Below are 23,978 nucleotides of genomic sequence, written 5' to 3' on the forward strand. Positions count from 1 at the left end.
TGCCCTTCAGCAAGGCAAAGCTTGCTTAAGATCACGTGGCACGAGCTGTCGTCTCGCATGACGTCTGACCAGACGGCGCTTTCATGCTTTTGTGCCACTCAAATCCATTTCAAATCAGCTTTTATTTCTGCCTCAATTCTACATGGAACGTGACACAATGAGTGTTGGGGTTATTCTGGATACTATTATAGATGTATGCATTTTAATGACTTTTGTATAAGAGTGTCTTTAATTTGAGACTGGGGCAAACTGGAGGTCACCCTCCAGGACAGCTGGCTCCAGCTTGTTGACGTAACACCCCCCCGGGTCCTCGGCTCCAAGGACTGTTTACTGGGAGATACACCTCGACCCTTTACCCAGATGCAAGTTCACAATGAAGATCTGCGAAGTACTCTTAAATTGCTTTGACTTGGATTCTGGAGCAGATGGCGATAATCGAATCAACTTCTGAAAATACTCGCATATGTTTCTCAAATTAGGACGCTCGGTTCGCTTGATATGGAATTGTTTTGCCGAACGGAGGCTCGTTTGTTTAATTTCCAATGGAGTTGTTTGAGTTCCGACCTTAATTGTTATTAATGAATACCTGATATGCGATTATTGTTGCAGTTGTTTTTGACCTCGATGGTGTTATTCAGTTAGCTTATGCAATTGTTTGAATCCGATTACCTTAGATGTTTTGAATTATGCGCGACTAAATGGACAGAGGAGGATGCCGCTCTTCAGAATCATCTTGGACGAGGACGAGTCGGGAGTGATTTTCCTTGCAAGTTTGTAGTATGCCGAATGATGTTCTCTCAGTTTTATTAAAGACTCATTAATAAACCTATCAATTAGCACCCAATATTGATCTTATATCTCGACAACCTTTTTGTCAGAGAGAGCCATAAACAATTCCAATTTTCAAATGTTATTCTCTGAGAGCCACATTCAGAAAAGTCCAAATACACACAAAGGTGTGCTTTTTTTAGCCATTCCACCACTTTTAAAGTAGGAAAAGGTCTCTGAATTGTCTTGACAACATTGTTGCGCCGTCGCTAATCGATGAGGATTAATGAGAGAACACATGCCGAAAGGTCTAATTAGAAAAACATGATTAAAAAGGCGCTAGATGTGGTGCCAATGTGACGCTCCGCTTGTTAAACGGTGAGTCATCCCCTTTTTGCCACACCCACATTTTTAACGCAGCGTATTCAACAAGCAGGGTTACTAATCATTATATATTATATTGAAGATTGACTCTTGAAATGCAGAGAAACAAATGAGTCATGTCATTTATCTCAAGAAGCAACGTGGCTCATCCGTCTTAATACCAAAGCCTTTACTTTTCCCACTTGACGTTTCTGTGTCAGATTGTATTTTTTATTTTTTTCTATATTTGAACTGCCCACGGAAGTTGTCAGGCAGCCCCAAATACGTATTTACCACCGTGACGCTTCTCCTTAAGAAAAAAAGGCTTCATGAGAGCGATGCCTTGTGAATAATTGAGGCGCATCGCTGCGGTGAAGTGAACAGCACCTCATGCTAGCTAACACCTTTTGGGGTTTCTCCTCTCTGCGCCGGCCTGATAAAACAAGCGTAGAAGGACCAAACAAAACCATAAAAAGTATCATGAATAGCCCAATTGGTGATTTGATTGCAAAATAATCCTACAAATAATAGAAACTGGGGAAAAAGTAACTAAATAGAAACTAAACAGGGGAGACGCACACCGTACTAAGAGGCAAAAGATGACTCACTCAAACCAGGAACAGGAAAAGCACCAAAACATACCACAAAACATGGGGTTTCAATACACAGACAAAGGTTGATGACAAGCCTTGGAGGAAGACAGGCAAGACAGGCAACAAAGGAACAAGAAATACCCTTCAGACTCGATCACACGCAACTGGTAGGATCAAATATAAGTACCACTTAGATGCCAGCTGATTGATGCTTAGTTTGTTTTCTCACAACCATAAGTTGCATTCTTTGTACTTTCCTTTCCCTTGAATTATGTCACATGCTTGCTTCCTTCTGTCCCTTTTAAGGTTTTCAACAACCAGCTAACCCTTGCAACAACCAGCTAATCCATTCAGAAACAGTTAATTCTTTCCTCTCATTGGAAAAATTCAATAAAATTGTAAACTAGAAGGATTTGAGTTGTTCCTGATGTGAAAAGATCGGGGCCCCTTTTCAAGTTTGGGGCAAAATTTGAAGAAAGTAGAAAAGAACATGACACACACCAAAAACCACAGCCATCCACCAAGCCCAAAAACATGCCAAAAAGTTGTAAAACTAAAGTGAAGAATGGGCTTTGAGGCCCACTTCTAGTCCACGGCCGGTAAGAGCCGAGAAGCAGCACTTTCATTGACATCATTTCCCATCATGCTCCAATTTCCACAGGCCCATTTCTAATACATCAGACGAACACGAAGCCTTTGGTTCGGAGTCTACCGGCGTCTGATTGTGCCTTTCAAGAGCGCAGCTATCTTTGAGGGGCTGATCAAAACCGTTTATGTTCCGGCGACGCTTGCGAGAGTATCTTCTTGGTATTTTAAACAGAGAAAGAGAGAGATCCATCTTCTGACACGCACTCGTTTGTACGATGCCTCAAAGTTATGAAATCAGGTGTTCATTCCTGCTAGTCGTCCGGATAAATAAAAACCCATCCTCATTGAGCGACCACTCCAAAAATTTCTTTCTCAATGCCCCGCAATTGGCAACCGTGTGACGTCAAAGCTTATTTTCCGAACAACACATTTGCTTTTCGGGCAACGGTCAGTTGAGCGAAGGTGAATTTCGTCATTTCCCCACTTCCTATTGGATCCTTTCCGCCTTGGCTACAAAGTATCAATGCAGTTGTAATATTGGATGATGATGCTTTAGTCATAAGGTCACTGTATATCTTTTCCCAAGCCCTTTAACACGGAGCCCTGACCTTTCTAACTAGCATGATTAATTGGGCTGGGTCAAACTTTTGGACGCTAGCAGTCCCAGGTCACCTCATTAGCACGATAGCTTTAGACCGACTGTCGCTTTTCTCCTTTAATTTGGAGGTACAGTGGCCTATCGGCACCTCCGCAGTTGTGCGATGGGGGGGTTCAATCTTTGGTGGCTTCTTGTGCTCTGCTCGAACCCGTGTGGCTTTTCTCTGGGTACACGCTAGGCTAACTGGTTGAAGACTCTAAATCAGGGGTCGGGAACCGTTTTGAAAGAGAGAGCCATAAACAATTCCTATTTTCAAATGTAATTCCTTGAGAGCCATACCCACAATTTAAAAGTCAAAATACATGAAAATGTATTTTTTTCGTAATTTTACCACTTTTAAAGTACAAAAAGTCTCTGGATTATTTTGATAACATTGTTACGCTGTTGCTAATCAATGAATATCAATGACACAATGGATGCATAAAAAAAATCAATGCCACAGTGCCGACGTGACGTTCCCATTGGTGCGTTCGGGACTAGGCTCTCTCACCACCGGTTTCCATATTTTAGCTCCGAGCCATACGCACCCATCAAAAGAGCCACATGTGGCTCCCGAGCCATAGGTTCCCTACCCCTGCTCTAAATTGTTCCCAGCTATAAGTGATGTAAATGTTGTTTGTGTCATTGTGCCCTGTGATTGGCTGGGAACCCATTCAGCCATTTCATGAAAATAATCAAATCCATTAGACTTTGTTATTAATGAGCTTAAAAAAAATACAAGATATATATGGACAGTCATGAGTTTGGGCATCCTGAAAAGGTTCAATTTTTTGCTTAATAAATCACTTTTTAGATGGATCCGCTACGTCAGTTAAATATATTAAATAGCAGAAAAGCGCAAGAACATTTGAGAAGAAACAGTTTATAGGCGTTACACACAAAGTGCAATCAAGCCAATTTGCAAAAAGTGGCAAAATGTGGGCACCTTTGATCTTCTTCTGATTAGAACACTACTGAAATAGAAGTCAAATTTTCCGTGGTAAGCTCGTCAACTGGTGACCTAGATACGAGATACACAGGTAAAGCCATTAATGAGCAAGGATCTATGCGAGCGCTCTTCGCATCTTCTCACGGCAGCCTCAAAACAACCCTCAAAAAATCCATTCAGTTTTACCTAAAGACCTATCTGAGACACTTTGAGGAACGAAGTGCAGTATCTATTTTCCAAAAAAATACCCGATGGACAAATTCATCCGATTCTTTGCTCCATAAATATTGAAATCTGATGCCTCATTAACGTCAGCGTATGTCACAGCATTATGATGACTTCAAATGATTACCCTTCCACCAGCCACGATCTCAGCTCCAATATCTACGGGTTAAAGTGCGATGTAATTCTTTGTATGGAGCAAGTGTAGAGTAAATGTCTTCCACAAAAAAAAAGAAGAAAAATGTTTGCCTCTTGCACCTTCCTCCAAGGGTGATGAATATTTATCATTTCTAATTACATACGCGGCTGGCAGACGGCTGGGCTCGCCTTCATTAAATCTTGCTTCTAAACAGCGACGCAAACATTCAAACCGAAGCGGATTCCAACGGCAAGGCGGTATTTGTCCCTTTAATACACACACCGCAATAAAATAAGACTGCTTTGTATGCTGAGATTTACTCCGGGTAAGAATGCCTTATCTATATGCAAATGATATGTGATCAAGTTCAATAAGTGTTGAAACAGGTGTCCCCAAATATGCCCGTACTTTCATTTGTCAAAGCTGCCAGGGTGGCCCACTTTTTGAATGCAAAGCGTTCCAGCTCCAAAGGGAGACAAACTGTTTTCTGGATGGGGGAAACAAAATAAAAAATAAAATAAGACGGAAGTCGAGTTTGCTGAACGCTTGCGATGATCGCAACTCCAGGGCGGCCATTTTGCATATGTACTTTATCCTGATCCCTTCACCCTTGTGAAGATAAGCGGTTCAGAAAATGAAAAGGGGTAGTTCAGTTTTAGACTTTTGTCTTTTCGGCCGTTGAATTTAGGCAGATTGGGTCCATCGCCTGTACAAAAGTTGGAGTGACAAACTGTCGTGGTTTTCAGAAATGGTAAGCAAGGTCAGTCACTCCTTTGCAACGGCCAATAAAACAAGTTTCAGCATTTAAGGGAAGAGTGATGACTCACATACATGAATAGCTCCATTTTGGAGCCATTTCAAAACGGATTTCGTGGAAAATGACAGATCAGGTAAGATAAGCACTAAAGCTTGGACCCGTGTGGCACTAAGTAGTATATTTGCTTTCGGAGGGAACGAGTCCTCCATATTTTCTTTCCCCGTTTGAGAAGCTTGTTGCCTGCGCCGTACATTTGTCGGAATCCGGCGTCTCTCCTCGGGGCTTTGCTTCCAGCCGTCCATAAAAGCCAACGACAATCCCATCTGCCAAGCATCGTCTTCCGTCGGGTCACCGACAGACTTTTTGCTCCACCGCCATTCGCGGGATGAATTCCTTTAAATTGATCGAGTTGAAGGGATTACTCTTAAATGAAAGGATTAGGGAGGATTGAGCTGGATTTAGCTTGAAAATTGGAAGAAATTAGAGTGAAATGAAGTCAAAGTGGAAGAGGATCTGCCTCTCTGCTAAGTACACAACAGAAGACATTTTGACAGCTTTTCTGCCACTCGTCGTCTTTGTCCCTTTCTCTTGCCGTCGAAATAAATCGGCCATTGGCGACTTCGCACGTGCTATCCTATTTTAAAGACATTTCCAATGACCCGACGGCTCTTGCGCCAGAAGACAAGGTCTCGACTGAACTGACTGTTATTAAATACTCTCCCTTTGCACGTAGTATAATCTGTGATAAAGGGCCCGCCCACTGGAGTACAGCCACAGGCACAATGAATGTTCAAGTGCTTTAAAAGTGTGCAACGGAACTTTCAAAGACAGGCAAGGGATAAATAGCGACGCTTTACCATCCAGTCTCGCGGTTAGAAAGTCTCCAATGTGAGCTTAGTTGTCCCCCATGACTCGTTTTGGTACACGAAACAACGTACGCCAATGAATTATTCAGGATTATTCTGGGAGAACGCGGTTGAATCACGGCCCGCAATGCAATCCGGGATCTTCTTCCCATTTACGAGGACTGGCCGGCTCCACCGTGGCATTTCCCACGCACATGCAAGCCCATAAAATCCATCTCCAATCATATCTTAGTCTATCCATTTTTTGCCCTTGCAGTCATTGACAAAAATCTATTTCAATATTTTTCAATCGCTGCAAAACATGTCCTCAAAAAGATATCATCACGCCAGCCTCTCCTAACAAGAACTGCAACGCGAATGGAAATGCCTCATTTTTCCTGCGATATGTCCTGCTCATTCTTTTAAAAAAAGGCCTATCCTACTCAAGGTTGCGCTCTATCACCAGGAGAAATCATTGTTGGGAGACCGTGAGAGAAATTTATGGAGCTCGCTCCCTATTCCCCAACATCACATTCGTTCAATCTTTGTATTCATTTTCTTTCCGCGAAGCCGTCGCAGTGTTTTTTCATATTTGTTTTTAAGAACCTGCTGTCATGGGGCAATTGCCTTTTGAGGACAATTCTAGTACCTTCGAATAAAAGCGAACATAAGCTAAGGTCAAGAGTTTTTTGGGCCAGTACGACGCTAGACTCAAAAGAAATGGAGCTGCTGACCAAAAAGTGAGGGTGAAAATTTGACACTGGCTTAGTTAAGAACTCCAGTTAAGGAACTCCAGTTAAGGAACTCCAGTTAAGGAACTCCAGTTAAGGAACTCCAGTTAAGGAACTCCAGTTAAGGAACTCCAGTTAAGGAACTCCAGTTAAGGAACTCCAGTTAAGGAACTCCAGTTAAGGAACTCCAGTTAAGGAACTCCAGTTAAGGAACTCCAGTTAAGGAACTCCAGTTAAGGAACTCCAATTAAGGAACTCCAGTTAAGGAACTCCAGTTAAGGAACTCCAGTTCCTCCTGGATCTCCCGCACAGTTCCGTTCCTTGTCGGGTCTTGTTAGCGAGTGGAGAAGCTAGCTGACGATGATGGTGCAATGGGGATGGAAGCTGGGTAAGAGGCAACAACCTTAATGGTCATCATAACTAATGCTGGTTTGGGACAACGGTGGGGTGAATCGAACCGGAATGGCCGCCGGGAGACGCCGTTAAAATACTTGCGCTTTTTGTGAGGAATGCCAAGTGAGGAAAGGGCAGGCAAGTGGAGTGCAGTACACTACAGAACAGAAGGAGAAGGACTCAGATGCAAAACAAAAGAGCTTCACCTACCGAGAGACGTAGGACAAATTGGCTGGCGGCGTACGCGGGACATAATTACTGGCGACGCAAAGCTATCAAGTGAGGGCTCGTGACACTTTGATATTTGCAGATGACGATTCATTAGCGTGATGGGACTATTTGTCTTGTATCTAATGGCTCTAAAACCACATGACACCAGGACTTGGCGGGATAGCCACAGTACTCCAAACCGAAGAGTTGCTTTTTTTCCAGATTGCGGTTTGAGATTGCAGTTCGCTTTTTTTTCGCCTGCTGTTATAAAGACAGCCGGACATGGTTCACGGGATACGTCGTCCCAGCTAGCGAGAGACGCGAGTGTCAAGCGCCGTTGAGGAAAATGTTTCGGAATGCCGCTTTCAATGCCTGTCGTGGAGTTTTCATTTTATTATATTTGGATTTGCAGTGTTATGGAGATTATACATTGGTAGTTTGCAAGAAAGTGTCGTTAAACATTCCATTCAAATTATTCAAAACATTGCCAAATACACTTTTAGTAGTCAATCGTTGAAATTCTAGACCCTAAAATGCAAAGTAAATATAGAAAACGATAAGAAATGCATTCTGAACTGTTGGGGTTATTCTGGATAATATTATAGATGTATGCATTTTAATTACTTTTGTACAAGAGTGTCTTTAATTTGAGACTGGGGCACACTCGAGGTCACCCTCCAGGAAGGCTGGCTCCAGCTTGTTGACATAACACCTCATCCATACTGAAAATTCTTACGCAGGTGTTTTGGTTTCGATCTAATATGAGCAGTTGTTTTTTGGCCCTAATGGTGTTATTTGGTTAGCTTATGCAATTGTTTTGAGTCAGATGACATAAAATGTTTTGAGTATGTCGCGACTAAATAGAGAGAAGAGTATGCCGCTCGTCAGAATCCTTTTGAACGAAGGCGAGTTATGAAGTGATTCTCCTTGCAAGTTGTAACCAGTGTATGTCAAAGATGTCCTCCTCTTTGATTAAAATTGTATTAATAATTAATCCATCATGAACAATGCAATATTGGGGGAAAAAACGACATGTTTGCTTAAAGATTACTATAACCGCAATAGTTTTTAAAATACATAAATAAAGGAAACCTCCGCCTTAGAAGAAGAAAAAAACAGCAATTCTTTGCATCTTCCTCCGTTACGAATGACTGACAGTGACATTATATGAAATAGCAGCTTTGTTTGCCAGCTTGTTGCACAAATAAAGAAAGGTGTCCTTAGTTGAGGAATATGTGGTGTCAATATAGGACAACCGTCTTGAATAGGAAAAGCTGATTGTGTGTCTCCTAATTGAGAAGAAACTGTCAGCAAGATAAGAGAACTCCTCCAACAGCGAACAAAAAAAGCTATTTGTCCGGAGAGAGAGAAAAAAGGGAAAAAAAGACAGTCAATATCCCAAGTGAAGAAGATGACAATCTAACAAAAGACAGCAATAGAATAGAATAGTTTGGACATGCCTCGCTTTTGTCCCCAAAAGCCTCCCACGTCTAGTAATCATTCAAAACGCTTGCATAAACAACTAAGAATAAACAAGAAAATCTATTTTGTTATTACCAAAGGCAAACTGCGTGACCCACTTGGATTCTGGATCGGAATCAGAATGGCGGGTCTTCACGCTAAATGTTCTGCACTCTTTGCACTTCAAACATACTTTCTTATCTGCAGGATTTCATCTTGGCCCACTGTACTTGAGTGGAGCTTTCTTACACCCACTCATCTCCGTCCGGGTCCACGTGGACCCAAAGCGCTTTGACTCTGGGGCGGGCGGGACTTTGATTTTGGATTTGGCTTTGAACGCTTCGCCCGCTTGACCAAACGAGGTGGCGCAGAGCGACGACAACAGGGCGTCACGCAAATGGAAAGAATGTGTGAAAGATGGCCATGGGCATGGAAATGGGGCGAGGCCAACGACATTCCCTCGATGCTTGTGTATAATCCTTTGAACGCATGAACGTGGCGTCCTACAGCTCTCGGAAATGACACCCGAGCAGGAGCCAAACTTGTCAAACTCCACCATGGCCCTCCTCTGATTTCTTGAGCGTTTCAAACGAGGAAAAGGAGTGTTTGAAGCAACTGCGGTCCTCAAGGGCCCCTCTCCGCTCTGTTTTTCATGTCTCGATGGAAAACAGACTAGATAGGGACCCTCAAAGACCACGGTTGGTGTGCCCTGGACTTTGAAGTGTGGTCTTACATCCAGGCAGGCTATGAGAAGTTTCCAAAGTCATGATCTCAACATCTGGATCTGGTACCCAATAGCGGACTGGCAACCAGTTTAGGGTGTAGACTGCCTGGGATAGGCTTCGGCAACCCCCGCAACCCTCACGAGGATGCCAAGTACAGAAGATGAATCAATCAATAAATGATTATGGCAATAGGGACAGACCAGAAACAGCATAGGTCGCTTGTCTAACTTGTGAGAATATTTTTTTTTCTTCCTCAAATCTGATTTCTTCTCATTTTTACTTTACAGGCTTCGTAACAACAAGAAAAAAACAATATGGACATGTGGATTTTAGATTTCCAATCTGGCCTGAAACCCAAGATTATTGGGAGTTTGCCCATTTTTATCAAGAATCCCAAGCAATGTAGTGCATAAGTACGCTTTTCAATGCATGATAATCTTTGGGCCGTGCCCGGAATTTTTCAAATGACAGTTTAGCAACGTCGTACCTCGTCACTTCTCAAAGCTTCTAACCGGCAATACAGTTTGGAGCTCACGGCTCGTAAATCTCGGCTGTCAAAAACGGCTATGCGATGTGACAGCAGGCCGAGAAAAAAAGTGGGGGGAAAAAGTCCTTTCTGGACTGCACCATAACAAAGCAAAATGTACTCAACCTTCCACTGCCCTACTCCAAAGCGGTTAACTGTCACACACAGTTTGTCAAGGCAAAATTTGGCTTACGTGACGGAGCGCAACAACTTGACACACACTTGCCACTCTGCCATTTAACTTTGTCTGAGGTGGCAGAGCTTGCCCATGAACGGACGTTGGGTCGCCCGGACGTTGGGTCGCCCGGACGTTGGGTCGCCCGGACGTTGGGTCGCCCGGACGTTGGGTCGCCCGGACGTTGGGTCGCCCGGACGTTGGGTCGCCCGGACGTTGGGTCGCCCGGACGTTGGGTCGCCCGGACGTTGGGTCGCCCGGACGTTGGGTCGCCCGGGTGAATATAATTTTGAGAGCTGGTTTCAAGAGTAGATATTAAACTCTCTCTCTCATGAATATAATTTTGAGAGCTTGTTTCAACAGTAAACTCTCTGTCATGTTGTCAAACGTCCGGCGACCAAACGTCCAGGCGACCAAACGTCCGGCGACCAAACGTCCGGGACCAAACGTCCGGCGACCAAACGTCCGGCGACCAAACGTCCGGCGACCAAACGTCCGGGCGACCAAACGTCCGGGCGACCAAACGTCCGGGCGACCAAACGTCCGGGCGACCAAACGTCCGGGCGACCAAACGTCCGGGCGACCAAACGTCCGGGCGACCAAACGTCCGAGTACAGAGCTTGCCACTCGATGGCCAGAATTTCAGAAATTCACTGCGAATCGGATCGATTTGCAGAAGAACCGATTGGCGGATGTTTTAAGCGCGTCGCATAAAATAAAGAAACCAAAACAAATTAATCAGAGAAACAAAACCAAAACTGGAATTGGCACACGGTTCCGTGGTGTTTAATTGGAAATTTGACTATAAGCCTCACAACATTTGCGAGCCAAGCGAGATTGTTCCGGCAAGTCAACCGTCGACCCCCGAGCCAACGGAAATAGCTGCAATATTCACGAGAGAAAAAACTCAACTAAAACCTGGAAATGGTGGCGACTATTCTGGCAGAAAAAGGCAACGGCAGTGACCCAACTGCCACTCAGGGAAACCGTCAGGGGAGAGGCTTTTCAATGAAAACATTTGCATAAAAGACAAAGCACGGAAAGGTGTGCCCATTCCTACAAAAATAAAAACAAAAAAGTAATCAAGTGCAACGCAAGCTAGCATGTGGGAACGTTGCATGAATCGCAATTAGCCACACCAACAAGCACTGTGGGCTTTTGGACACCAGCGCTTTATTCATTGCTTTCAGGGGAAAATGACATATTGAGTTTGTAATGATAAATACAAATACAAAGTATATAAAGTGCTCAAATGTGGACAAGACAACAATCCAGCATTGGGTGAAAATTGTAGAGGACTTATCGAGGTACCAACATAAAAGCTTACTGAAAGTAGGACCATTTAAAAGAGAGCAAAATGGGCAAATACGCATCTAAAAACTACTGAATTCAAGGATATAATAAAATAACGATGGCTCTCGAAAAAGAGAGAGACACATTTTCCCATTGAAGCTTTTCGTAACCTGAAACATTTGTATGTAGAGGTGTTCGTAAGTAGAGGTCCCACCATACTGATATCATATCATCTAAAACACTACCGTATTTTCACGACTATAAGGCGCACATAAGTCTTAAATGTTCTCCAAAATAGACAGGGCGCCTTATAATCCAGCGCGCTTTATATATGGACCAATACTAAAATTGTTATCACAATAAAATAAATCAGTCGATAGGGTACACCATCTCTCACAACTACGGCAATCAGCCCCCGACTCTACTATTTTAAAAGTACTGCGCAGTGACTGCTGGGATATGTAGTCCTTTTGTCACCCAATTGATGGTGGCCTGTATACATCGACATCAGCACAGCTTGACGAAGGGTGGCAGGGTGGCCAGGCTAGTTATGCTAGCTACTAGCTTGCTACTATTTGCGAATGGATTGTGGCCTGGCGATCGCCATCAACACAGTAATACTGTAATAGTAATAAAATGTGTTTAATAGAACTAAAATTAGACGCATTTCGCGGAGGAATTTTTTCTCGTATCTAGAGCGAATTATTTGCTCGCAATTTTCCTCGTATCTCGAGCATCACGTAGGTAGAGCTGCTCGTATGTAGAGGTACCACTGTATAAAGGACGCAACACTACTTTTTGAATATGTGAAACAATATACATATATAGTATATCCACACATTTTGTCAAGCTGCGCACGAATGCTATTTTGAGTGGGCGTGGAGAATAAAAAAAATAAAGAAAAGTGGATCCAAAATGTGACTCTTATGTCAAGTAGCCCGCAGGCAACTTCCGACAGGATGGCTCACGAGGATCTTTTAAAAATAAAAACACTCGAGTCGTCTGTCTTGAGATAATGAGCACGAATTTACTGTTAAACAGTCTCTCGTAAAAAAAAAATATATATTTTTTTAAAAAACCTTTCTTGGCTGACTTCTGTTGTCAGCATGTCACTCGGCATCTGACTTCTTCAAACAAATTTGTCAACTGTTGTCACGGAGACAGCGAGTGAGCTCCCGCGCGACGCTATATTAGCTTTAGATATCCGGGTTGGCACGCAGACTCCGTCAAGCCTTTCACTTTTGTTCCCTGCACTCTCGTGAGTTTCGTCTTATTGACAATTTTAATACGTTCGCTAGCTTTTCTGTCACTTTTGCAAATCTTCTTTCTTTGGCTTCTACACTGCTAGCCCGTTCCCATTACACACCTCCATTGTATAAAATCATTCACCCTTATTTTGCCTCTGAAACGGTAAACAAATACAAGTCATCGCCAATAAATCGATCCTTAAAAGCGTTCCTTGACATTTAAACGGCGCAAGAGTACAAATGAAAAGCATACAATATTCCTTAATAACGTGACTCACTGTGCCGGTGTTGGTCATTAAAAAAAGCCATTAATATTGATTGTTATTTAAAATGTGTGGGTTAATGACTCACCGGACCTCATTATCACTGGATGGGGTCAAACTAAGTGTGCCGCCGTCTCGCTCCGCTTTGCCAACTTGCACTTTCCGTCAAGGTCTTTAATATTTGAACTGTGTCTCTCTGAAAGAGGGAGACTTTTCCATCCAATCATATGTGACACCAAACGCAGTCAAACTTTCCCGTTTGAGTTTAGAACATTTGGGAAAACAAAAAAAAACGGGAAACCAAATTTCCTGAATAAAAGTTGGTTATTCCATAACGGAAAACGAGCCAAAATCAGTTAATTGGACGGAAGTTAAGTCAAGTCAAGTCAACTCAAGTCAAGTCAAAAGTCTTTGTTGTCATTATACAACAACTGCGTATAACAAAAGGAGTAGTGCTACTCCAGCAAAGTGTGCATTTCCCAAATAAAAACCTAAAGTCATTTAAAAAAGTCATGTCAGGGCAAGATAATAGAATATTCTAAAATATCGCACAAAACGAGCTCCATTTGATTTGCGTCCGTGTACCTTTCGGCTCGGTACACGAACCGTTTTCCGCTTCACCAATTTCAACATGTGTCCAAAAATGTCCCGTTATTTGTATTCCTACAGCGTGACTGCCAAAGCAGCACTCCATTCAACGGCTTATCCTCACCAGGGTCTTGAAGCCTATCCCAGCCAAGTGCATTGCCCGATTTGGGGGCCAGCCAATCCCAGCGTAGCAGTACAGTGCTAAAAGTAGCAGGAGTCTTCAGTGTCTTGTGTATCGCTTCATCTTCTATGCTTTCAGAGCCTTGATTTTCCATTTTGTTGTGCCGTTTGACTCCCATTTCTAGCGCTTTTTCTTTCTCACGCCAGCAGCCTTATCTTCTAACAAAGCATGGCTTGCTTTCTCTGTTTTGCATTGGAAATCAGCTCTTGGGGATCCGGGATATCACGCAGCCGCGCTGAACGGCATCTGGTCTTTGGGTGCTTGATCGGGGTTGGATCGGGGGCCAGACTATCGGATGCTTGTCCTTTGTTATCATTTCACCTTCTGCCTTTACAGCCTCTCCATCTCTCTCTTGGCCATCCTTCAGAGGGCTTTCTCGGGTTCCCATTAATCATTTGTTCCCTCCCAGATGTGATGTGAGTTCAGGGCAGTTGTCTTAAATAAATAATCCACCTATGAAAACCTCCTCCCCATATCACCTCATTAAGAGCTCAGCAAGGGAGAATGACGCTTCGAGCGCATTAAGATTTCAGCAATGCCCGTGTCAATTCACTTTCTCTTTCCTCAAGTGTCATAAAAATGCTTCAAACACAAACAAACAAAAAAAGCTTTGACATTTTGGAACAGGACTAGGAATCCGACTCACCGATGGTACTTAGAGTACAGAATGATTCGGTTCCAGAAGTGCTTTAGCAAAAAGGTTCACTATACGGCACTAGTGTCAAACTGGCGGCCCGGGGGACAAATCTGGCCTGCCGCATCATTTTGCGTGGCCCGGGAAAGTCAATCATGAGTGGCGACTTTCTGTTTTAGGATCAAATTCAAATGAAGAGTATAGATGTATATTAAATTTCCTGATTTTTTCCTTTTTTAAATCAATCATTGTCATTTTTAATCCATTTTTTCTGTGTTTTTAGTTCAAAAATCATTTTGTCAAATCTAAAAATATATTTTAGAAAAGCTAAAATAAACAGTTTTAGATCTATAAAAAAACGGAATATTCAGGGCTTTTAATCCAGTTCTTTTAATCCATTTATTAAAAAAATATATCGAAATATTATATCTAAAATGGTCCGGCCCACGTGAAATCAAGTTGACGTTAAAGCGGCCCGCGAACCAACCCGACCGAGTCTGACACCCCTGCTATACAGTGACTGAACTTCAAATGAATAGCGTGACAAAATGACACGCGGCGACCAATAACAATGTCTTGGCGGCCTGAGAGGAATACCTCCTCTTTTTAGTACTTTAAAGTCTCATCCTTCAAAATTTTCCGGGGCTGTCAAATGAGCGGCGCTTTACGCCGGAAGCCCGCCAGCCGCCGCCGCCGCCGCCGCCCGCTCAAATTGGCGTGTCGGCGATAAGGCCCGGTTCGTCCACTCCGTGCGTCAGTGGTCACCTTGAAGGAAGCCTTTGAGCTCACGCGGCAGCAATTACGGCAAAGACGATCGATAATGCCCCTTTTTAGCAGACTCCATGACTTTTAATGGATTTTAAAAGGGATATGAATTATACGGAGGCTTATTTGCGTAATCGCAGTCGACTGCCAGCTGCCTTTTAACCAGCTATTTTGCAATCGCTTTCCTTTTTTCGCACAAGGGAAAGACTCGCATCTGTGCTCGATGGGTGACTTTTTGGCCAAGAAGCGCCCAAGAAATGGTGGCGCTGCAAAGAAAGGACTCCACGGGTGATTCCTTTCAAGCTGCAAAACATGGAATGGATATCCTCAAAATAAAACTAATGAGAGGCGGAATAACCAGGAAACGCTTCCATCTCCAAAAAGCTTTCCTGAGTTTGCAGCCGGATGACCAGACGTTCCCTCTTCGCAATTTCTGTGTAAGATTTTTTTCAAATCGCCACTAATATTGTTGTTGTTCTTGTGGACACTCACTGTAAAGTCCTACATTGCACTTTTTTTTTTTTTTTTTAATGTTGGTGTTAGGGTTATCATTATTATAAATGTGCTTGCAGAAATACAGAAATAGGAAAGGCATTTTAGACATAAATAGATAGGTAATAAGTGGGTTAATAAATAAATACATGAATAAATAAGCGTGTTGCTGATATATATATATATATATATATATATATATCAGCTCGCTCCAGTATTTTACCCAAAACAACTTGAAGGTCACTCCCCTTTTGCACCTGAACTTCTCAAGACTATGGTTCACATCAAGATAACTGTAAATTGTTTTGAGAAGCAATGGCTTCTGAAGATGGTTGACATCAAAACTCTCTTGGGAAGATTCGGAGGACTGTCAATTGTTTTGACTTCTGACAGCACTCCCTCGGGAAGATTGGACAGACCTACAATTGTTTTGAGAACTGAGATGAATGTTGTGAATCTTCTGAAATAAATTAGCAAGAGAGACATGGAGTCATCAGAATGATCTGGGACAGAGATGTGTCAGGATCGATTCTCTCTTGCAAGAACCCAGCTATGAGTCAGATGTCTTTTTTATTTTCGGCGGCATTTGGGAATGCCTAATGGTGAACCTATCAGTTGGCTAAAGTCAAATGTAAAAATACTTTTATCTGATCTCTGACTACGGTCGATGAAGGAACATACAGAAAGAAGCGTGCTCTCCATTCCACGTACGGCAATTCTCATCACGACCTGGAAAAAGTCCAGCGCGGAGCAGGTTTTTGATGTATTTTTTTTGGTCCAGCTTGGCACTCTGCTCTGAGTCACTCTAAATCTCCTGTCAAAGCAGCAATTCCGGCGCACCACTTAAATAGCGTTCCTGTCAGCGAGAGCATCGGCCCAAACGTTTAAAGCCGACGTCCAAGGTCACGGCGGCCTCCGCCGACCGTTGCCGCCATCGCTGGGGGGAGTGTTTCTCTTTTTAATCGCTCCGTCTCAAATCGCAATAAGTGGCTAGAAACTTCCAGACACCCAAAATAACGGTTACGTGAGGAGAGCGCGTCCTCTGGAAACATCTCGCCTATTTGCTCTACTCTTTTTGTTGGTCAAATGTCGGAACAAGTTAAATAAAGAAATACAATCGTCCGTCTATTCGACGACGTGGCCGCGAGACGATTGCTGAAAAATCACATTTCACGGCACAAATGAACGTGACGCATTTCTCTGTGACCGTAATTGGCTTGAGCTCATTTGCAAAGATCTTCTGTACACAATATTTCCAGGGATAGAGCATCTGAGGGATGGAAATAAAAAGAGAAAGAGAATAACATACACGCACACACGCACACACACACACACACACACACACACACACACACACACACTAGCTTGTTGGTCTGCATGCATAAATGCATTGTTGCCTTAACCCCCTTCAGAGATAAATGAGATATCACAGAGACATCGTTATCGGGCAGCTTTTAAATCAAGTATCCTAATGAGTTGCCTGATGTATGTGAGGGGTGCCGTGCCTTGACCCTCAAACTAAATTAACAGTATACTTGCAGGCTCATTATAGCATCTGATTCATCACCAAAAATAAGTCAAACAAACCAGTAACAAAATGGAAACAATAACAAAAAGAGAGGCAAGCGAGGTGGAGAAAGAACCACGTTTGCTATGGTACACGGTTGATTGGTCGACGGTCTTTTGGTCGCCGATCTTTTGGTTGCCGGTCTTTTGGTCGCCCGGAAGGTTATTGATAATTACCATTTAAATCGTTGCTCAAATTCCCTAAATACAAACCAAAAGACCGGCGACCAAAAGACCGGCGACCAATCAACTGCACACGGTTTGCTATAGAGGAATCTTCCCGATAAATATGAAGCAAAGCACAAATATTGTGTGTTTGAGTTGGTGAAAATTAAAAAAAAAGGTGTGTGTGTGTGTTTAGAAGCTTTGAAACTGCAGAGTGGCGGAATTGCCGTGTTGCGCTCACGCTGGCCGACCCAGGAGAAGAAGTGCCCTCTTCAAAGAAAGGCAGAATAGCAGACAAATCCTCAAAGCTAGCTTTCATGTGAGATCTGCTTTTATGATGGCGGCGACAGATGCGTGCGGGGATGGAACACCTTGTCTAAGCAAAGGATCCGTGACATTTGAGCTTGAAAATGAGCTTGAAATCCGACGGCAGCCGCACGCTCGTCGCGTCATCCCACTAAACGCCCTTCTCGGCGATGGACAATTTCATCCGAGAAGCGCATAAACGATGACAAATGGGGTCATTGGCAAATAAATGGGAAATGACGTCAACAATTTTAGGAAGTTACAACGACAGGAAAGTCCAAGAGAGGATGCCGAGCGTATTTTTCGGACTATAAGTGGCAGCAGCCGGAGGATACACAAAAAAATATATATGTCACGTGTTCGGGAGGCCAGTTGTTTGATTGGATCAGAAAGCAAAGAATAATCATATGCTAAAGTCACCATGGAAAAATGGAGAAGAAGCGGCTAACACAGGTATGGGCAAACTACGGGCCGCGGGCCATATATGGCCCATTAGGCTTTTTAATCCGGCCCGCCGATGTTGTCCAAATTACGGACCGCGGGCCATATACGGCCCGTTAGGCTTTTTAATCCGGCCCGCCGAAGTTGTCCAAATTACGGCCCGCGGGCCATATACGGCCCATTAGGCTTTTTAATCCGGCCTGCCGACGTTGTCCAAATTATAGTAAAAATCAATGACCTCATTCATTTCCCTTTCCCCTGCAATACACTCGTTTCCCCGATAGATGGCACAGTAACTCCAGATTTTGATGCACTGGCAAAAAAGGGAGAACAACAACACAGTTCCCACTGAAATGTGACTTTCTCTACTGTGTTAAAAATAGCAACTTGCACATGTACGCACAGCAGCAGTACAGTAGCTTCATTAACATGCCGCTCATCACTCTCAATTTAAAGACTGCTTTCTTTCGTTGAATAATAATATGTTCTTAATGTTGAAAGTACATTTGAAAATACATTTTCACCTTCAATTGTGTCTTTTTTCTTATATTTCAATCCCCAGGTTTGATAAATTACATTGCGTGTCCAAATGCTCCTGGCCCGGCCCCTCTGTCAAATTTTAGTATCCATTCTGGCCCGCAAATCAAAAAGTTTGCCCACCCCTGGTATAGACATGACATTTTTTGCAGTGCAATGAGCCTCGGTATCAATTATAGATCTCACACTGCGTCAAATGAAATTGTGAGTCGACGCGAACGATGTACGAGGGATGAGACGAGCCTGCCAAAAATCAACTGGAGGGAATAGAAATTTCCTGGAAATTAGCTTTAGCTTCTTGAAACAGGAGTTTGCTTAGACCAAACCACATTCTGCTGAGTGCAATTGGCTATTTATTTACAATATTTGCTTGACGAGGACGCTAAAATCTTGGGATTTTACACTCAAAGCGTTTCCACGCATTTTGTCACTTTCTGCTTTTGAGAAATCAAAGTCCACCGAGGCTAACGCACGATAGCGCCGTCTGTGATTAGGGCAAATTGGACGGCAGACGTTCTTTTCCTACTTGCACGGAGTCCCGGGAGCTCGCCACATAATTGTGAGCAGCATTTTTTTCCCTTTTTTTATGCCATCTGGCCCTTTCCGCTAGAAATAATATGTTGTCGTGCTGGAGCTCCATTAGCAGGATGATGTCTTTTCTACTATGTCGTGGCGCTCTATTCGTCCCCCTGATACAAGGTAAAGGGCATTTTTCCCCCCAAACAGCCTCGCATGTACACAGACAAAAGATGAGATTACTATTTTAGAGATGCCTGGAGTAAAATAACATTATTTTCAAAACATCACAAGGATGATTTCTTCACAAAATCACACAGTGGAGAGCGGTGAAGAGCCATTTTGAATTCTGTTGAGAGCAGACACCTGTCATTAGTTATCTTCATAACTGATGACCATGTTGTGTGACTCATTTATTTCCCCCTCTTTCTCCAAATTTTAGGCAACAGGGTTGCATGTATGCCGAACCCAAACGTCAACAACTAATAAGGACCAAAAGGAAACTCAAATCAGACCAAAACATAACCAACGGGAGATGTTGGACAAGTTCAGTCGCGGTCAGAACAACAACAAAGTAGAAACGTGTCCTTTTTTGCATGTTTTCGGGAGGTAGGAGGAAGCCAAAGTACCCAAAGAAAACCCACACAGGCCTGGGGAGAGGATGCAAACTCCAGATGCCACCTTAGTTTAAAAATCTTCCAACACAAAGCTCCTCCGCGACTGTAGGATTTTGTACCCCAAAAAATCCAAGAGATCAACAAGGGCTGGCTCTAGAAGTGACTGTGTAGTTGCCTTCAACAAGAATGCTAAATTTGCCAAAGTACTTTCCCTGGAACTCAATACCAATTCCAATATGTGAACTCCCGTCTCTGAGCCTCTTGGCCAATCATCTTAAAGTCTGGCTAGGTTATTAAAAAAAACAAAATGGCGATACAATGCTGTCTAAAACTGTGTTACGTGTTTGTATGTGTCATCGATTATGTTCAACCTAAACAAGGGACAAAAAACCTTGAGGATGGGCACTATGGAAGATGAATAAATGAATGTACATTAACAACAATATAAATATGTTCCTTAATAAATCAAACTCAACTTATGTCGCATTATTTTTGTATGACTAGCGTCGGCATCCCTGAGGAAATGGATCCTTTCTTTTAAGACGAAGAAGAAGAAACGGGACTGGAGGTCATGGTGGAAAATGTTTGGCAGGAATTTCACAATGGCGGCTTAGTAAATGTCTGATCTGTCTTTCATCATCTCTGAAGCTTTTTTTCCTACAACCTGGATGCAAACATTTGAGCCAAAAATGCTTCACACGCTCTTTCATAACTGCCCGGTAAACGGAATAAATTGTTCAGTCTTTCCAGGACAGCAAAAAAAAAGAAAAAAAAAGAGACATCTGCCTCAACCAGATTGCCGGCAAGACCGGCTTTATGTATTTCAATGTGTGTGTTTGCGTGCGTGTTTGCGTGCGTGTGTGTGTGTGTGTGTGTGTGTGTGTGTGTGTGTGTGTGTGTGTGTGTGTGTGTACGCGTCGGTCTTGAGTGTCTGCTTTTGTCGCCTACTAAACGCATTTTAACGTTAATGCTGTAATTATAGCTCAAAATATGGCTGGTCTGCGAGGCTCGTCGCATCTTAGTTGGACACGCAAGATGAATATTAACACCTTGATATTGTCAGTGGGGCGATATTAATGTGAGTGTCAATTGGATTCTGCAAGACGGCGCTGGATGTCGAGCCGCCGCACGTCGGCTATTCGCAAACTCATAAGCCGTCGTGACAGTGACCAATTTGCCTTCATGGAATCAATCATGTGGTCATCATAAAACCATTTGTCAAGAGGGTATCAAGGCAGTTGCTGCGAGAATCCGACAAAAAGCAATGGTCGTGCAGATAGAGAAGCTAAAAGCAATGGTCGTGCAGATAAAGAAGCTATTTGGATCAAACCACATTGTTCTTAGCCACAGTTGAATATACCAGCGGCGAGATAGGAGAAAAATGCTGGATTGTGCCGTGTTCCAGCTCCAAGCGGCTAACGGATATTTGGACTGAAATGCTAATTCCAAAAAACGTTGAAAATTGCTACCATGATTCCAAATGTGGTGGTTAAAATTGCATCAAGGATACCCAAAAAATCATACGTTCGGTTCACTCCACTCAACCAACCCTCAACCAAAAAAAAACGCGACGGTACGCCTTTCTTTCTTAAAATGTGTAATTACGTTTAATAGAAGAAAATAATTGAGACCCTGAAACGCTGTGACAGCCTGATCATTAGCTAGAAATTTCTTTTTTTTTTTCTTTCCCTATATAAAACATTTGATTTTCAAAGCCTACAGCCTTTCGTATTTCCAAAGCGCAAGTCCAATTACGGCGGCATTGTTTGTCCACCCCGCCCTGGCTGTCCAATTCTCTTTGTTTCACTTTGTCCGCCAGTCGGGGGGGGGGGCCATTAGCGCAGTCAAAAGACGCCCCGTGCGGCGCTCCCAGTTAAGGTCTCATTAGACGGGATCCCATTAAGTGGAACACGGCGACATGAAAGAGCACGCGGTGCCAGGCGCGGAGCGTACACGGTCGTCCGGTCGTGTACATTACAGTACTACGCACGTGACCTGGTGCGCTACACGATGTAGCGCGCATCTGAACATGTGCACGCTGACACTCAGCGGGATTGTGGGTATTTCAGAACAACATGACATTGCGGAGGGCTCACATCGACACGTGACTTTTCCTACAATCCTAGCTCATCATTTTAGCAGAAGGAAATCACTTACTGTGAAGGCGTTTCTTCAATATCTTAGGTCCTCATTCCATGTCCTTTTAGGTCAGGCGTGTCCAAACTTTTCCGTAAAGGCCCACAGTGGCAGCAGGTTTTTTTTTTCCCAGCAGACCGGTTAAACCGGGAAGTTTCTCCTGAAAGCAGCAATTAAATGATGACACTTTTAAAACTCCAGAGTCATGAAAATGTAGCCTCTTCATTCTTTGAATGCATTTTCGCAGCTCCGATTCGACCGGCGTAAAGTTACTCTGTAATAATATCATTCCACTTTAAGCGGCACTTCCAATTTGTTTGAGAAACTATTTCCATTTTTACAGATTGCTCACATACGAGCCTTTCTCTAGGCGACACTTGCAGGATAATACGAGAGGTAAACTTGCAAATTTACGGCCTAAATTGATGATGAAATGTCGTTTTATCGGCTGCAGAAGGAGAACAAAATAGTCTACCGGATTTAATACCCTGCAAACACATTCAATTGATTTTTTTAAAGTCAAAGTACAGGTAGGGGAAAAAGTAAATTGACTTTTTAATTCCAAACCTTGCTGGCCCAGGATTTTTTTAAGGCATTGAGGCCCTTTGAGGCCTCATTGGTTGCCAATTGGTGACACCTGGCAAGAGATCTTTTTGTACATATTTTTAATATTCCACAGTAGTCGGGACGCTCTCTCTCTCTTTTTTGCAAATTTACACACAAACCTATTTCAAAATTTGCAATCACATTTCTTCTTTAAATGTATTGTCAGTCCTAGTGAAACATTTCCACTTCAAATGTATGGCAAGATATTAGTGTAACCATTTTGAAGAGTTTGAAATGCATTCAGAGCCATTGTCAAAGGCCTTTGAAATATAATGTCAATGTACATTACTACCTAATTCATCTGTCAATGGGCCCACCATGTTTTGTTTTTTTCTGGGAGGTCGTTTATTGATAATTAGGTATTTTTGTGGTTTGGTTACCACAGGTGACGGTTCAATGTCAAAATATTACTAATTAAATCAGTAATGGTGTCACTGTGACTATTTCAGAAATGCCTTCTTATGAGGGTTTATTATTTAATCATTATTTCTTTGAATGATGTCAAAGAAGCTCAAATTGATTTTATAAGATACATTTATGTGCGTGAGAATGATGTAGTCACCGTTCTGACAGTCTGTACTTGGAAAAAGGTCCCCCATCATTGCAAAATGTCCCAATGGCCATTGTTCCCTTTCATTTTTCATATGTTTGGGTATACAGACAAAGTCCCTGAGTACCCTGAGGACCACTGTGAGCATCACACCATTTTTACTACCCATAAATCAGTGATTCTTAACCTGGGTTCGATGGTCGGTGAGTCGGTCTCAGGGGTTCGGTAGAGCCTCTGCCACGGGCGGAGGTCAAGACACATGGACCCATCATGTCTATACAGGATAACATGCCCCCTAGACCATCACGTGACATTGCTTGGGCAATTAGTGCTGCAATCAATTTATTGAATTGAATGCTTTTATTGTCATTATACAAGTATAATGAGATGTAGAGTTGAATTTTTATATATATATATATATATATATATAAATTTACCTATATTGAATTTGGAGGAAAAACTCAGATTTTATTTTACACTAAAGTAGGGTTTGGTGGCTCCAAAAAGGTTAAGCCACTGCCATAAATGATCAAGTCATAATAAACTGTAATAATTCATATCCATAAAAAAAAAACATCATAATAAATGTCACTGGAACATGCACGAATCTGACTTCAATTTTACCTTATTTTTCCACTTCGGTCCTTCTTACTTCTCCTTCCCATTCAAATGACTTTTCTGCTGAATGTGTCGATTGAGGTAGTCCAATTTCCAATTCGTCCATATTTTGCCGTAGGAAAACTCACTAACAACTTTAGCTTCGCTGAGTGTTTTGAAATGTTTGCAGAGCAGAGCAGACCACTCTCATCTGAAAAAGGAAAGACTTCACCCCGTTTCACCTCTTGTTCTGCTATTTGCTCATACTCCGACAGCCATTTCAACTTAAAAGAAGCGCAGCTCTGTTTTTAAAACTTTCTTTCTGGGTGTCGATATCGTGACATTCTTAGCAGTTGTACATGGGTACACATTCTGCCCACATCGTGATTAGCTGCG

General features: G+C 42.8%; 1 protein-coding gene across 1 annotated transcript in view; it reads right to left on the minus strand.

The window, feature by feature from the left end:
- sorcs3a (sortilin related VPS10 domain containing receptor 3a) overlaps positions 1 to 23,978 on the minus strand; it is a 96,973-nt gene extending 72,995 nt beyond the window's left edge. The window contains exons 1-2 of the mRNA XM_077604404.1: positions 23,610 to 23,978; positions 21,851 to 21,989 (exon numbers count right to left, since the gene is read on the minus strand). The gene's annotated coding sequence lies outside the window, so the exon portion shown is untranslated. The remainder of the gene's footprint in view (positions 1 to 21,850; positions 21,990 to 23,609) is intronic.

The sequence above is a fragment of the Stigmatopora argus genome, chromosome 7 (genome assembly GCF_051989625.1).
Source record: "Stigmatopora argus isolate UIUO_Sarg chromosome 7, RoL_Sarg_1.0, whole genome shotgun sequence".
NCBI classification, from domain to species: Eukaryota; Metazoa; Chordata; class Actinopteri; order Syngnathiformes; family Syngnathidae; genus Stigmatopora; species Stigmatopora argus.